A 16,665-nucleotide genomic window follows, 5' to 3' on the forward strand; every position below is an offset into this window, starting at 1 on the left:
AAAGCTACACTCGATTCAAGTTCGATTTCAGATTCAGTATTTCGGTGTTCAGTGTTTGATGTTCGATGCCGGTTAGCTGTGGGCCAGCCGGAAGAGGGCTGTCTTACAGGCCCTGCGGAATTGGGTAAGGTCCCACAGGGCCCTTACCTCTTCCGGCAGCTGGTTCCACCAAGATGGAGCCATTACGGAGAAGGCCCTGTCCCTTGTAGCTTTCAAACGGGCTTCCTTTGGCCCGGAGACAACCAGGAGGTTTTGAGTTCCCGATCTCCGTGCTCGCTGGGGAACGTGTGGGAAGAGACGGTCCCTCAGGTAGGCAGGTCCTAGGCCATATAGGGCTTTAAAGGTAATAACCAGCACCTTGTACCGAACTCGGTAAGGTATTGGTAGCCAGTGCAGAGCCCGAAGTCCCGGCTGAATGTGCTCCCACCTTGGGAGCCCCAATAACAACCGGGCGGCGGCGTTCTGCACCAGCTGCAATTTCCGGGTTCGGCACAGGGGCAGCCCCATGTAGAGGGCATTGCAGTAGTCCAGCCTCGAGGTGACCGTAGCATGGATCACTGTTGCTAGATCATCGCGCTCCAGGAAGGGAGCCAACTGCCTGGCCCGCCTAAGATGGAAAAATGCGGACTTGACAGTGGCTGCTCTCTGGGCCTCCAATGGCACCCCATCAAAGGCCGGCAAAGGGATCTCTCTACCCAGGCTGCCAGGACCTCTGTCTTCACTGGATTCAACTTCAGTCTGCTCTGCCTGAGCCATTTCACTATGGCTTGCAATGCCAGGTCCCGATCTCCCAGGGCGCAGCTGGACTGGCCCCCCATCAATACAGCTGGGTATCTGCATATTGGTGGCAACCCAGCCCATATCTCCAGACAATCTGGGCAAGGGGACGCATGTAGATGTTAAATAACATTGAGGAGAGAACTGCCCCATGAGGCACACCACATACAAGTGGGTGTCTCTGGGTCAGCTGCTCCCCTATACCTACCCTTTGTCCCTGGCCTTGGAGAAAGGAGGTAAGCCATCGGAGGGCAGACCCCCCCGAGTCCCCACGTCGGCAAGGTGGCGAAACAGTAGCTGGTGGTTGACTGTGTCAAACGTAGCCAACAGGTCTAATAACAACAGCACTGCTGAGCCGCCCCGATCCAGATGTCTCAAGAGATCATCCATGAGGGTGACCAGACTAAAATGGGTCCAGTACGGAAGCATCATCCATAAACCCCTGTAACTGTATTGCCACTGCCCTCTCAATAACTTTATTCAAAAAGGGCAAGTTTGACACTGGCTGATATTTTGCCAATGTAGTTGGGTCCAAGGATGTTTTTTTGAGGAGAGGGTGAACCACCGCCTCAAGAGGTGTGGGAAAGGTTCCTTCAGTCAAGGACCTGTTGATAATCTCGTGCAACGGGGCTCGTAGTTCCGTCCGGCAAGCACATATCAGCCAGGACGGACACGGGTCCAAGTTGCAAATGGTGGGACGTACAGTACAGAGAACCTTGTCAACTTCCCCCAAGCTGAGTGGAGGGAAATAATCCAGGGTCAAATCCGAAGGCATATTCAGCGCCTTGAGTTCACTTACTGTATCCAGATTGGCGGAGAGGTTGCAGTGGAGCCTCACAGCTGATTTCCAATCCCTTATCATTTAGTTTGCTCTGTGGCAAATTTGTAAGCATCCAAATTGTGCTAAATAATTGGGCTGGGTGGGAATTCACAGACACAATCTGGGTTGCAAAGTAAGTCTTCTTTGCGGCCTTGGTTGCCATCTCATAGGACTTCATAAACAGCCTATAAGATGTTCTTGTTGCCTTGTCACAGGCACGCCGCCATCGCCTCTCTAGCCGTCTAAGTTGCTGTTTCATCAGCCGCAATTCTGGGGTACACCATGGCGCAAGCTGTGAGTGGCAGTGAAAAGGGCACTGGGGTGCAATCTCGTCAATGGCTGCGGAGAGTTGATGCCACATTGCCGCTAGTTCATCCAATGAGTCGCCAGGGGGCCAAGGATCCCGCAGAGCCATCTGAAGTCGCATAGAGTCCATCTGGCTCCGTGGGCGAGCCAAAATACACTCGCCGCCTAAACAAAGTTGTGGTGGCACAACTATACAGGCCTTCAGGGTGTAGTGATCTGACCATGGCACTGCCTCAGTAGTGATCCGGTCCACTGTAACTCCCGCCGCAAGTATGTCAGGGAAAACTCAACAAGATTCATCAGATGTATCATGGTCCATCTGAGGAAACATGTTAAGAACTGGAATCTAAGGAGGGTTGAGTGAACTTATAATGATTAAGTGAGAGCAGAAATGGCCCAGGGAATATAAAGATACAGAAGTATAGAAGTATACTTGGCCTAATGGAATTATCTAGGCTCTGTATCTAGATTTGTGGTTCTTAAGAAATACATGCAAATTGACCTTGAATTTTGAGAAATCAAAAATCATATTTTTTTGGAGAAATATGGAAACATGGAATGTAAGAGGCAACTGGATTGTACAGATTAAGTTTTAGATACTTAAGAATACATTTCCATCATAGAACCAGATGGGTTTCTCATAGACAGGAAACAATAAAAACTGTGAATTGTAATGTACTTGCGCTTATTCGTTTTTATTTTACCAAGGGTAACCAATATGTCCCTGCAGCCATTAGAGTATTTAATCGTAAGATTAGTGCAGAATTGCTGTATCTGTTTGGAAACTAATCAAAGACTCCTGGAGAGTAAAGTATGGATCAATACTATTAAAATTTGGTTAATCTGCATTTTTTAAGAGTAATGACAATAGCCTCATTTTTCATGTGTTGATAGAGTCTCAGTCATCAATGTAGTTAAATCACATAGAAGAGAAAATTAATTCAATAGGGATCAGTATTAATGATCTATCTGCCCTTACAGAGAGATCAGCTTGTGCACTGATCAAACAAAGACTCCTTGACATCGAGATGCAAGATCTTAGGAGCCTTGCTAAAGGGGATGTTCACCGGTGGGCCTGAGGATTTTACTCTATGGCGTATATGGCAGAGTATTTTACCTTTTTAATTGTCCCACACTATCGTAAAGCCTATTAGCTAGCTCACTTTAATGTGTTACCTTCTGCAGTGCTCTACAGAAGATTTCATAAAATACCATATTCTAATAGGTTATGCACCTGTAGTCGGCAGGACATAGAAAGCCTTGAACATTTTTTTTTTACATTTCATTTCCTATCTTAATTTACACTCCATACTTATTGAACCCTTGTTGAGAGAGCAAGCAGGGAACATTTGATGAATGCAAAATCCTTTTTCTGTTATCTTCTCGAAATCAAATGGTGATTGAGACTGACTAATTCTTCTACTTGCATCTATGAGGTGAGTAATGTATTAACAGACAGTGCCATGACTGAATTGTCCCTTCTTTTTCTGTTATTGATATGGTTGCTATGTCAGTAAAGCTTGTTGTTGTTATGGCCCCACTGAGGAAACATGTAAAGAACTAAGGAGGGTCGAGTGAACTTATAATGAGTATAATGATTAAGTAAAAGCAGAAATGGCCCATGGAATATAAAGATACAGAATTATAGAAGTATAAAGTTAACAACTTGGCCTAATTGAATTATCTAGACTCTGTATCTAGATCTGTGGTTCTTCAGAAATACATGCCCCTTTCTGTAGGAGAAGTGAGAAGCTGGGGGGACGGGGTTAGCCATGATTGCAATTAGACAATAGATCTGTCATATTATTTTCAAAATAGGAGATGAGGAAATGTTCTCATTTGCTCTCTCTCCCCTCTTGTGATCACTATTTTGTGATGCATTGGCTAGTGTTAATTAGTAAAAGTTACTATAAAGGCTGTCAATAATGCCTCTAGATGTTTGGGATGGTCAGTTCTTTGGCTTCAAAATGGAAAACAGAAACCCTTCTGAGGGCCTGCTCATAACACAAGGGGGGGCATTTTTGTTTTTGTTTTTTGCCGTCAAATCACAGCTGTTACATGGCGACTCTGTAGGGTTTTCAAGGCAAGGTTTTCAAGGGTTTTCAAGGCAAGGTTTTCAAGGAGGTGATTTGCCATTTCCTGCCTCCACATTGATCCTGCTTATTGTCTTTGATCTGACTAAAGCAGCCTTGTAGCCAGGACATTTTTTAGGAGGGGTTCCATGGAGATGTTTTTGGGGCTGGGCAGGCCTGGTATGCACTTGCTTGTTGTGTCTCTCCTTCCTTGAAGGTTTTTAAACAGAGGCTAGGTAGCCATCTGATAGCAATGAGGATCCTGTGAATTTAGAGGGCGGTATTTGTGAATTTCCTGCATTGTGCAGGGGGTTGTACTAGATGACCCTGAAGGTCTCTTCCAACTCTATGATTCTGTGATTCTATGTCTGCTGCAAATGCCCATTTTCTAGGTTTGGCAGGCCTGGAGCTGCTAACTGTGGTGAATCCCTCCCCACCTTAACCCTACATCCTTCTATGCCCTCATGTTTGCGTTCATTAACTGCATATGGAAGGAAGAGTGGCCGGTGGCAGCTGCTGGGCCTGTTGGTGGTCCTGGGAGCAGGAGAAGAGGTGGCGGCAGCCTCCAGCACTTGGCTCTCCCTCTCACCTGACTTCCTGCCCAGAAGAGGACCTGAGCAGGCAGACAGGCATGTACCATTAACAGCAAACTTTGTTTAGCTGCTTCAGACCAACATGGCCAGTTTGGTGTAGTGGTTAATTGCGTGGACTCTGATCTGGGAGAACTGGGTTTAATTCCCCACTCCTTCACATGCGTCTGCGGATGTGACCTTGAGTTAGTCACAAGTTCTCTCAGAGCTGTTCCTCTCAAGAGCAGTTTCTGTTAGAGCTCTCTTAGTTCCACCTACCTCACAGGATGTATGTTGTGGGGAAGGAAAGGAAAAGGAGATTGTAAGTCACTCTGAGACTCCTTGAATTAGTGGAGGGTGGGGTATAAATCCAATCTCTTCCTCTTCCTCCTCCCCATGTGAATCTATTTTCTGGCCATTATTATTATTCATTTTATTTCATGATTATTTCTGGAAATAATGTCATTGTATAGAGGAGAGGCCCTGACCTGAATGGCCCCAGCCTCATCTGATCTTGTCATCTCAGAAGCTAAGTAGGGCTGGTGCGGAGGCAGGCAATGGCAAACCATCTCTGAATGTCTCTTGTCTTGAAAACTCTATGACAGCACCATAAATCAGCTATGACTGAGGGCCGAATCTGCAAAAGACCTCTTTTCAGTAGTAGCACTGTAGTAGTAGTAGCACTGAAGAAGCTTCAGATGGCAGAAATAAGGTATATATGCTTAAATTGCATACTGTATAGTAATTGGAGCTTATTCTGTAGTACTGGGTATAGTGCAATTTTATTTATTTCAGATTTCATAAAAATGCCAAACATCACATTTTCACTAAGCTATAAATGATGCATTTTATGTTGTCAAAGCTTAAAATAAATATTGGTTTGATAAGAAATTAAATATTACAGATATTTCATTTTAAAACAACTTCTTGGGTTTTTTGAAGGGGGGTGGTGGGGAAAATTATGCCTCCCTATGGCTTCACAATTTTGTAAACTGTGCATCCCTACTTATGGGGCAATCCTTCTCTTGAAGTAGGTGTGGAATTTCATTCCTTCCTGCTCTGGTTGTCTGTATGGTATTTCACTATAATGTTGTCATTAGAATGTGGCTAACCTCAGACTGTAAAGATAATTTGCAAAATACCTTCAAGAGATATGACTGGAATCTAAAATGTAGAACTTTGGTAAACATTTGAGAGAATTACTTCAGACAGCCTCATATAATCTAGAATAGGCTTCCCACCCCACCCCACCCCGCCCTGGCAGGGGACCCCTGAAATTGCATCCTCCTCCCCCGCTCTCAAAAAATCTGGGGGCGGGGGGGGGAGAGAACATACCTTTAGGCATCATGTTGTAGAGCTTCTGATCCGTTTTAAAATGTGTCCCTTTAAGGCTGCACAGGAAACAGGAAGGGCTTCATGGGAAAGTAACAGTTTCCATGGAGAATGGCTCCTCCCTTTCTTTTCCTGTGCAGCCTTCCTTTCATTTTCCCAGCAAGCACATTCTGCTGGAAGAAGACCAAGTACGGTAAGTGTTTGTGTGTGTGTGTGAGAGAGGGAGGGGGCAGGGAGGGGGGATTCCCTTTTATGGAGGCCCTCCCTCCCCTTTAGAAAGCGTGGCGGGGGAGGGAAATGTCTACTGGGCACTCTGTTATTCCCTATGGAGAACGATTCCCATAGGGAATAATAGGGAATTGATCCGTGGGTATTGGGGGCTCTGGGGGGGGCTATTTTTTGAGGTAGAGGCACCAGATTTTTAGTATAGCATCTAGTGCCTCTCCCCAAAATACCCCCCAAGTTTCAAAACGATTGGACCAGGGGGTCCAATTCTATGAGCCCCAATAGATGGTGCTCCTATCCTTCATTATTTTCTATGGAAGGAAGGCATTTAAAAAGGCGTGCTGTCCCTTTATATGTGATGACCAGAACTCCCTTGGAGTTCAATTATGCTTGTCACATCCTTGTTCCTGGCTCCACCCCCAATGTCTTCTGGCTCCACCCCCAAACTCTCCTGGCTCCGCCCCCAAAGTCCCCAGATTTTTCTCTAATTGGACTTGGCAACCCTAATCTAGAATCAGTACAGGAACTAGGTTTTTCTCTACCTCCTGTATCGTGTTGGATGCATTTTACATAAAGCAGTTCAAAATTACTTTTTTATTTAATAACTTCCTCTTTTAAATGGTTAGATGTACTTACATTCTCATTTGTAAGTTTACTTTCAGCCAGTTCCTAGGGTAAGGAGATTATATGTGTTAATTGAAAGGATTATAGCTGCCATGGGTGGTTTGATTTTTATGTATTTACTAGGAATAAGGCACATTGTGGTGAGGTGATCTCTGCCATCTGGAATTTCCTAACTTGGAGTTGGCAACCCAGCAGCCTCTATATGGGAAAAGGACAGTCTGTCTTCACAGTGCGGGGGGGGGGGGGACCAAGCTCCTGGAGGTTGGCAACAGTGGTGTTCTGGGAGGAAATGGCTGGTAGCATCGAGCAGCTGACACTGTGAAGAAAGCCATTGTAAGCCTCCCTTTCACTCCCTCTGAAGTGGCCCCTCTCTGCTGTGAACAAACATTCCTTGTCAGTTGAAGAGATGTTAACTGCTACTGTTTGTGTGGATTAAAGTGAGGAAGGTAGAAAGACAGTGAAATAAAAAGACTGAAAGACAGAGATGCAGAGAAAGAACAGAGGGGGGAGGTAGAAAAAAGAGGGGGAGAAAGGTGTGAGAGAAAGAAAAATGAGAAGGAAGATAGGGCTCTGAGGTGAGGGAGTAGTGATCAGTAAGCCCTGAGCAGAGAACTGTCTCCCTCTGAGGTCAGTGGCCATCTGATGGTGTTCTTGCCTGACAGAGCCGGTGGTGGGTGGGACAGAGCAGAATCAGCCAGTGGCATGGCAGAGATGGATTGCGAGCCAATCCTGCAAGAATGTGGGGAAGGCTGCAGTGGGTGGGTGACAGAGAGGCTACCCAATGGTAATGGAAAGTGGTGACAGATGGAATGTCAGCCAATACTTGGTGTAGTACAATCCTGGCGCCTGCAACGAATCATGCCAGAATCTGCCACCATAGCTTCGGTTTTATGGCTTAAAGGATAGAAGATTCAAAAGATTGTTATGCTACCTTTCTACTCCATTCAGGGTTCCCAAGACGCAAACAGTCCAAACACATACATATATACATATATAAAATAATTAAACAAAACACATAAACATGAAGGAGGGCCAGTGAGATAACACCAAACAAACAGAAAAATCTTCAGCTGCTGGTGGAAGATAGTGATAAGGGGGGAGGGGGAAATCTTGGAAATTTACAATGTTGGTGCTATGAGAAAACCCGTACTTCGATTGCTACCTGTCTAACCTCAAAAAGTGCTATGCAGTAATTATAGTATAAAATGATAATATTAAAAAATCCTCCAAACAAATAAAAAGTTAGTTATATAACAAAAGCAAGTTAAAAATAAACATCTGAGCTGAGTGAGAAATTTACTAAATTGTTGGATTAAGCATTAGAATTCTGAAGGCTGATTCCATTACCATGTAATTTGCAAATATACTTTTAAAAAATTCAAGTATTGGAGCAACTTAGGCCATGAAAACTGTGTTTGGTTTTTCGTTCCTTTGTTTTGTCGGTGCTAACTACTGTTTTAAAAGAACTTCAAGCACTTTTTACAATATCAGAATCACAGTTTAATTATTTACAATGTATGTAGTGCTAACTCTTCATTTATTTTTTAAAAAGTTGGTAATTGGGGAAAATAAAGCACTAAGTGTCCTCTTTAGAATACATCATGCAGAATTAGTATAACTAAATTATTTGTTTACTATCCATTTTTTAGTAAGTTGGTTCTTTGTCATCCACAAACAGTTCTTTCTTCTGAGACAGTTTAGATTTTCAGTCAGTAACACAGCCCCAGGCAGGGATGAATTGCTAATTTTGAAACATTTATGCACAAATGACAATAACTTTGGTAGTTTGCAAAATTTTAGGTTTTTTCACCTCTCTGTCTTTATCCCATGTTGTCCTACATGAAGTTCTTGTCATTGCTTGCATAATAACCTACTCAGAGGACAGAATCTGATACACAACAGTACCTTTAAGTACTTTTTGCTATCCCCTCAAGCTCCAGGGAGGATAACCTAGCTGCCACTAAGGGTTTCCAGGTCAGTGTTGGAAAATCATGAAGACTTTGGAGGTGGTTCTGGGAGAGGGGTTGCAGAGTGGAGGGGCCTCAGCATGCTACAATGCCATAGAATCCACCCGTCAAAGCAGCCATTTTCTCCAGGGCAGCTGATCTCTGCTGGCTTGGAGATCATTTGTAAAAGCAGGAGATCTCCAGGCCCCACCTGGAGGCTTGCAATCCTACCCACTATCTAGAGCTTAATTTATGAGAAGAGGGAACAACTCACTTTTTCCTCCCTTTCTGGGTTTTGTACAGAAAGGGTTTCAATTTTCTCAGGCTCTCACTGTATATGTAGGATGTGCAGTCTGGCTCTTAAATTTGTGGGCTGGCTCCTAGGCCCAGAAAGAAAATTTGTCAAGGCCCATGTTAGTCCCCCCCCCCCCAACTTAACAATTACAAAAAATAAATAAAAAAAAAGAGTTTGTAATAAGACAAATGGACTTGGATCCAGGTATGTACAAGTGGAAACATAACATAGTACATTCTATTTGCGCAAGATCTTATGCAAGATATTGTTCAATACCTAGTAAATTACTCCTTATATATTATACCACCCAGAAATTTATTGCTCAAAGTCTTGTGTAAATGGAAACGCAAGTGGGAATACAATAAGTTTGACTTAGTGCAAGCAGCTATACTGTGATCTTTTTGTACATTTCCACTTGGGCAAGAGCTCTAGTGCAAGTGAAAATCTTGCACTGGATCCAACCCATTAGAAACACTAACAAAAATGTCAAAGTGATGACTTCCTCTAACAATGCTTTGAAATAAATACGAACACAAAAAATAATATGTAAAAAAACCCTCCATAGAATGTATAGCTCAGATATAGAATCTCAGGGATGACTTAGGTCCAAAGCTGCACACTTGGAGCTCCACTCTGTTGATGGAGGATTCACAGGAACTGTGTAGGGCATAGTGCAGGAATATGTAGCTGCAGGGTAAATTCTACAGAAATTGCAGACAGACTCCCTTCCCCCAAACTGGATCCACACCGGTATGTACTCTTTAAAAAAAAAAATTCTCACAGAACATGATAGCTTGTTAGACTTTCCCAACCTGTTCATGCACAAAGTTGGGGTAAACCATAATACACATTAAAAACAATAAACTCTCAGAAGAGACGCACAATAAAAGGTTAATACAGTTAAGTTTTGAAATAATATTACATATTAAAATATATATTTACGACTAAAATTAAAATCACACTCCACAAAATCCATTTTGTCAAGATGGCTTCAGTACTTTGTGAAGAAGTTAGAGTCCCAATGAAATAATCTTTTTTACTGTTTCATTAGACCTTTTGGTAGACATAAAAGGTGCAAGCAAAATACTCAGTCATGTTTGCTCATGTTTTGACTCTGCTGGACTTCCTTGTTTTTCTAAGATAGCCCAGCTACAGCCATAGGAAGCTGACTGATACACTGTTATTACAGTATGTTTAAAAGTAAAATAAACTAATCAGTTAGTTATGTCTGTGGCTCAGGCTTCCTAGGAAAACAGTGATGTATAGCATAATGAGATCTGACTGTTTTGACCAGATAATGTGAAATGTCTAAATGAACTGAGAGGGTGCCTGACAGATTGGAAAGTCCTTATACAATATGGGGCGTATGTGTTAGTTATCCCATTTTGATTTAATTCAATTTTAAAATAATGCTGTTCTGGAATAACACTACAGTAGTAGAGTAGCTTGCAAGTAACTTCATGCTATTGGATCACCTAATAATGTCACAAAAAAGGTTATTTCTGACATAGTAGCAACCTGCAGCTTCGAAATGGGGAGTAGGTTACAGGCAAGAGCACTGGTGGTTTATCTGAAGCTTGGAGAGGTAGACCTCTTAGTAGCATCAGAGGAAGCAAAATCTGGCTCTCCTAGGCATTACAGTGTTTTTTAAATTTGTTTTTATTATAAAGCTACATTTTATGCTGTTGCTTACTTCCTTCTTGAGAGCCAGTTCAGTGTAGTGGATAAGTGCATGGACTCTTATCTGGGAGAACCAGGTTTGATTCCCCACTCCTCCACTTGCACCTGCTGAGATGGCCTTGGGTCAGCCATAGCTTTCATAGAAGCTGTCCTTGAAAGGGCAGCTGCTATAAAAGCACTCTCAGCCCCACCTACCTCACAGGGTGTTTGTTGTGGGGGGGTGCTGAAGGTAGAGGAGATTGTGACCACTCTGAGATTCAGCATATAGGGTGGGATATAAATCCAAAATCATCATCATCATCATCATCTTCTTGCAGTTCTGGAGAGGAAGAAGTATCACCTCTCTCTGGTTGTTTATTTTCAGAACTTTGTGCATGTCACCAGGGAATTTCATTCACCATTAATGTTGATCAGTGTCTTAGTTCTGCAAAGACTTTCCATAAGTCCACAGAGATTCTTCTCAGTTCACACACTTTCCCCAGTCATCAGTGACCTTTTCATCTTGGCCTTTACATTAGATGATGTTTTCAGTTATTTCATTTGATATTAAAGTTGTGTGTATGAGTGAGTGATTCATCCAGGAGGAGATATTTCCTAAGATCCATGCTACTTTTGAATTTTGCATCCAGACCTTTAACTGCATAACATACAGATTTAGACACTTTTGAGTTTTATATTTTAAAATCATATTTCATGGAAACAAACTGGCAGCTAGTACAGCTATTCCCAGATAGAGGTATGATGAGTGAGATAGAGTTTTGGTTTATAAGGATTGCAGCTGATTGGTTTTATGGAGCATTTATTTATTTATTTACATTAGACTTTTATCCCGCCCTCTCCGCAAGTGGACTCAGTTGAGTTGTGTGCTAGAACTAGCAAGGCAGAGGTCCAGGATCTGTAGTAGACTTTTACTCAGACTTTTACTGATACTTCCCAGCCCCACAGAAACAACTGTGCAAAGTGGACTATCTTGCCTTTTTTACCTAACATATTTTTATTTCTAGAAGGAAGGAAGATAACCTTGTGAAAAATGTCTAAATAGTCCCTTGGGAATGAAGGGGCAGTGGACACCAAATGGCTTCCAGTTCAGGGTGGCATAGCAGTCGCCTCCACACCACAAGCTATTCTTGGACTGTGGCTCACTGTGACATCACAAAACATTCTATTTATCTAAGAAAATTATATAACACCTCTTCAGAAGGCTTTTTCCCTGCAGTTTGTTGCTGTGTAAAAAAAAAAATTCTATATCCCCAGTAGGAGTGAGAGACATAAGAAGAAGAGAACATAAGAAGAGCCCTGCTAGATCAGACCAGTGGTCCATACAGTCCAGCATCCTGTCTCACACGGTGACCAATCAGTTCCTGTTGAGGGCCAGCAGCAAGGCATAGAGGCCAAGGCCTTCTCCTGAAGCTGCTCTGGGATCCACTGGTTTACAGGATTCACTGGTTTACTGATCAACCTGTCTTCTATTAATCATATTAATCCTCCATTAATATGAACCTTCTTTAATTCTCAAAGAAAATGTGTAAAGAGTTCAGAATCCTGTCAAGTTGTTTTTGTTCTATCTATTGTCTTATGACAACAAAGATAACAAAGAACTATCTATTAGGAATGATCTATTTACAAAACTACCCATAAGATCCAGCAGAAAGCTTAAACTGTGCAAACAGATTATAAAACAACCAAGCTCCTCCTGTGTCCCTTCTATGAAAACAGCCTGTCTTTTGCTGACTCACATTGCTGCACAGTTGCTATAAAGGTGCTGGAACATGCCATAAAACATAATGCTGATCCTCTGTTCCTGATGGAAGAGGCTTGTGTAGAACTCAATAAAAACATGTATCTCAGTATGCATCCTCTGGATGGTATTCATTTACATTACTTTTTTGGTCATTCTTCAGCATTAAAATGGCTGCTGCTGCAGCTTATGTGAGAATGTACAGAAGAGCCATAAAAATGTCAAGGGACTTGCATTGGGTTTGTATACCTCATTTTCATTTTAGCCTTTATTTCACGTTTGCCTATTTGTGAAAAGGCATTTTTAAAAAGTTGTATGTAACAAATGTGGATTTCTTGTAGGTTTGCCAATGAAGCATTGCAGTTTCGTGCTGGAAAAGCAAAACAAACTGAACTGCCAGTAAAAAGAGCACTGGGTAATACATTATGTATTCTTTACGTGGTACCCAGAAGCACTTTGTGAACTTTGGACACACATGAAATGATGTCCTGGCATTACAACATAATTAGCAAGACCAAACAGTGGTGTTAGAGAGAAAAAAGTCTGCTACTGGAAGTGAATTGGAGCCAAACTTGAGGCTGAAGTTTGATGCTGGCATTTGTTCAGATGTTACTAAAACTGCTCCTTGATCCATTTGATAAACTAGAAACCCACCCCTCAAGACCATCTTTAGCAGATTATGAAATGATATTAATTATGAAATGTTTATGCCCCAGATTTGTGTTAAAAAAACCCCCAAACAAACACTTTTGACCTATTTTTTTTTGTCACTGCAACGGAAACTTCTAAACAAGTCTTTAGATTCTACTTGTAAAGACTTCCATACAAATATTAGTTGTAGTTTTACAAATATACATATATGGACCTTAAAAGTTTGTTTTTACTTGAACTGTGAAACATGCTCAGTTTGCTGTTTCCAGAGTAAACAGATGTTAAAGCCAGCATTAAAAGTTGCTAGCAACTAGGAGCAAAATATCTTTGATAGAAGGCAGTATACTTACAGGTTGCACATTTTTACCCCATTCACAATCCTCTGCTATCCAGTCGCCCCCCCCCTGCTATTTTTTTAGGGGGGGGGGTGCTTGTTCCTTGTTCGAAGTTATAAAGCTTAATGTTGTGAACATTTCACTTAAACGTAGTATGTCATAATCACATGACATGAAAACCATTGTTTCAGATTATGGGTTCAACTGAAGAAACTATACAAAAAGAAAAATAATGACACTTTTGTTGGTTGGGGGGGATTTTCTTTTATTTTCCAGGCCATGTTGCAGTTTTTTGGGGTGGGAGAGAGATCAGATCTTAGTTACTTAAAGGTAAGTTGTCACCTGGGCCTGGGAGCAAGGGTCACTGTGTCCTTGGTAGCTTCTCAAGATGAGATGTCTTAATTGAGGAAGAGTAGTAGAACATTAGCATGCATGGGAAAGTCAAATTGTGTTTGCTTTGAGTCAAAGCAAGGTGATTGTTCCGTGCTGCCTTAGTGTTACCCTTACCAGATTGAGCTGTTCAGTAGGTTAAAAAAACCCCGAACTCAGTAGAAGTTATCTCAGTTTGTAGGAATGGTTGTAACTGCATGAAGGTGAATCTATGCCAAAGCATTTAGATAACATGTCTGAAAGCTTCAGGGGACCCAGTGAGTTACCATAGCCATTTGACTGTATTACAGTCATAGAAAGACTTAACCCTTGAGTATGCTGTGAATTACTTAAGGGAAGAAGGAAAGTTTAGTTTAGAAGTCTTCCTTTGAAATGCAGCGTTACTTCGACTGACCTGAGTTTGATTGCAGATCCTGAGCTGAGGTTATTGGAGACTTAGAAAGCAATCCTGAGCAGTGACTGTTGTTGTCAATAAGCTTAGCAGGGTGTAACTCAAGTACTGCATTGTTGTTCTTGTGCTGCGTATGTTGGAACTTTTATTGTGGCTGTTATGTTTTCACTGATTGTCAAGGAAATTGAATAGGCACTGGCATATCTGAACAGATGTTCATACAAGACCATTATAAGGAATCAGAAGTCTGCATGTGCCTTTTGTAGCCTTGTTTTATTTTATTTACTTTCTAGCTTTATCCTCAGTGGAAGACATCACCCCCCCTCTCTTCCATTTCATCCTCACAACAGCCCTGTGAAATAGTTTAAGCTGAAGGTGTGCGACTGGCCCAAGGTCACCCAAGTGAGTTTTCTTTACAGAGTGAATCTGGGTCTTCCAGGTCTCAGTCCAGCACTCTAGCCACTGCACCACATTGATGTGTGATCAAGAAACACAATTAAAGACTTATAAACTTGATCATGCATGCTTTGGAACATGGGAGAATTAAAGATACCCCATTATGGAGTTTGGCCTCCCTCCTTGAATTCTGTTTTTCAGCCTTGGCAGCCCCTTTCACTGGACTGGTCTCAGTAGTGTTCAGCATGGGTTTGGGGTTATGCAGAAGTAAGTTTAGCAATGAAGATTTACATAAAACTCTTGATTACAAGTATGTCACTGCAGTGTTGCTTCTTCTGGTGCAGTGATTGATCTGTGGGGGGTGGTTGGGTTCTTTCTAGTTTAGTAAAACATCTTCCTATTTCTCAAATATTTCAGAACTTGTTTATGATCAATACAACTGTTCCCAACTGTCTTCCATTTTTAGAATAGTATGGTTTTATTGTAGAATTGAGGCCACTGTGAATGTTACAATAGAGCTTGGACATTTTATTCCGTGTGGAAATCTTAATTGTTGTTTATATTGCTTTTTATTGTTTGCTAATACTATTCATGACTGCTTTGTGAACTGTTTCAGCTTGTGAACAATAACTGTATGTGCTGAGCTTTTGTACTGGACCTTCTTTATTTTCTGTTTCCATTCACGGTATAGATGAATGCTAACTGCTTTCCAGGTTTAATGAATATGCCTACACCATGAAACCCTTGATATTTTCAAGGACTGTTTATGCTCTTGGCCAAAATTGTATTGAATTAAAAAATTAGAAAGTACCAATAGTTGAAAATGTATTTCTTTTCAAAATACAATAAAATAAGTATTTCGCCCAGTGGAGTAAACTAGGTATTCTGCATTAGAGTTAGGATGTTGGTTATGCTGCTGATCTTTCCAGAAAAAAAAAATCCATTCCTGAGCTGAATAGACGGCATAATAGCTAGTTTAAGTGGATTAGTAGGGGAAAAAGTGTATATCTGTATATCCCAATGAGCTTTCACTTTATTCTGCTTTAGATGAAACCTGATGTGACACAGAATGTGCTAGTTGCTGGCAAATAATCCCTGGGTTTCAAACCAGCCAGACAATAAACAACTCTGTAATATTCAGTGCTGCAGCTTCTGTAGAGCCCATCTGTTTCAAAATAACCCTAATTCTGCTTACTATGCGGAATGCTTTGTTGACTGGGGTTTGTCCTAGTTTTCTCAGCGTGTTGCATGTGAGCCTCTGGTGCCATCTGCTGGAAGACTTCAAACACAAACTGAAGGTGTTCATAGAACAAACCAGGAATCAAGAGTACCTTTAAGTCCAACCAATTTTTATTCAGAATGTAAGCTTTCTTAAGCACACTTCATCAGACGAGGGGATCAGGTACTGTGAGCTGAAATACAAGCAGTCTGGCAAACTAACTGGTCATATGGTCACATAAAACAATGTCGCTAGGCCATTTGGTCTGGATAGCCATAAAAGGTAATAAAATTCTCTGCCAAATGGTGTTTTTGAAAATCTAGGTGAATCACAAAAGGACATGTATATCCAACTTGTAGTCCACCCAATCAACTTATCAACATCAATCTATACATATTAAACATCATTCTAGTCTGCCATTAGAAAACAAGAATACATAAAATGAAAATGGGTTGAGTATATGTAATGAGATAAATAGCCAATATCCCTTATTTGAGTATGTCAGTATAGAACATTGTTCTGATACACTATTATAAAAGAGAAATACATTGGAATACTGTGGATGTATAGCTATACTCAGAGTGGGTTTAGCATATGTAATGAGATAAAAAGCCAATGTCCCTGTTCAGTCCTGGAGAGAAGTTTCATAATAATTTGTGATTCAGCAATTTCTTCAGCAATAAATTGCTGAATTACAAATTATTAGCACATCTAGGAAGATTAACATTTTCCCCCATCAGTTTCTGAACGTTGTGATTTCTTAGATTTGCGTCACTTTTTAAAAGAACCTAGTCAAGTATTTAAGAAGCATCAAAGAGGCCTTAAACATCACCAGGCTTTGAAATTTTTCCAGAGACACTTTTACGCTGCAGCAGGGCTACCAGAGAAAATATCAATCA

The 16,665-nt window shown here is 41.5% G+C and overlaps 1 protein-coding gene across 1 annotated transcript in view; it reads left to right on the forward strand.

Moving 5' to 3' along the window:
- Window positions 1-16,665, forward strand: part of RHBDD1 (rhomboid domain containing 1) — a 45,277-nt gene that overhangs the window by 26,865 nt on the left and 1,747 nt on the right. The window lies entirely within an intron of this gene.

Source organism: Heteronotia binoei, chromosome 6, assembly GCF_032191835.1.
Source record: "Heteronotia binoei isolate CCM8104 ecotype False Entrance Well chromosome 6, APGP_CSIRO_Hbin_v1, whole genome shotgun sequence".
Lineage (NCBI taxonomy): Eukaryota > Metazoa > Chordata > Lepidosauria > Squamata > Gekkonidae > Heteronotia > Heteronotia binoei.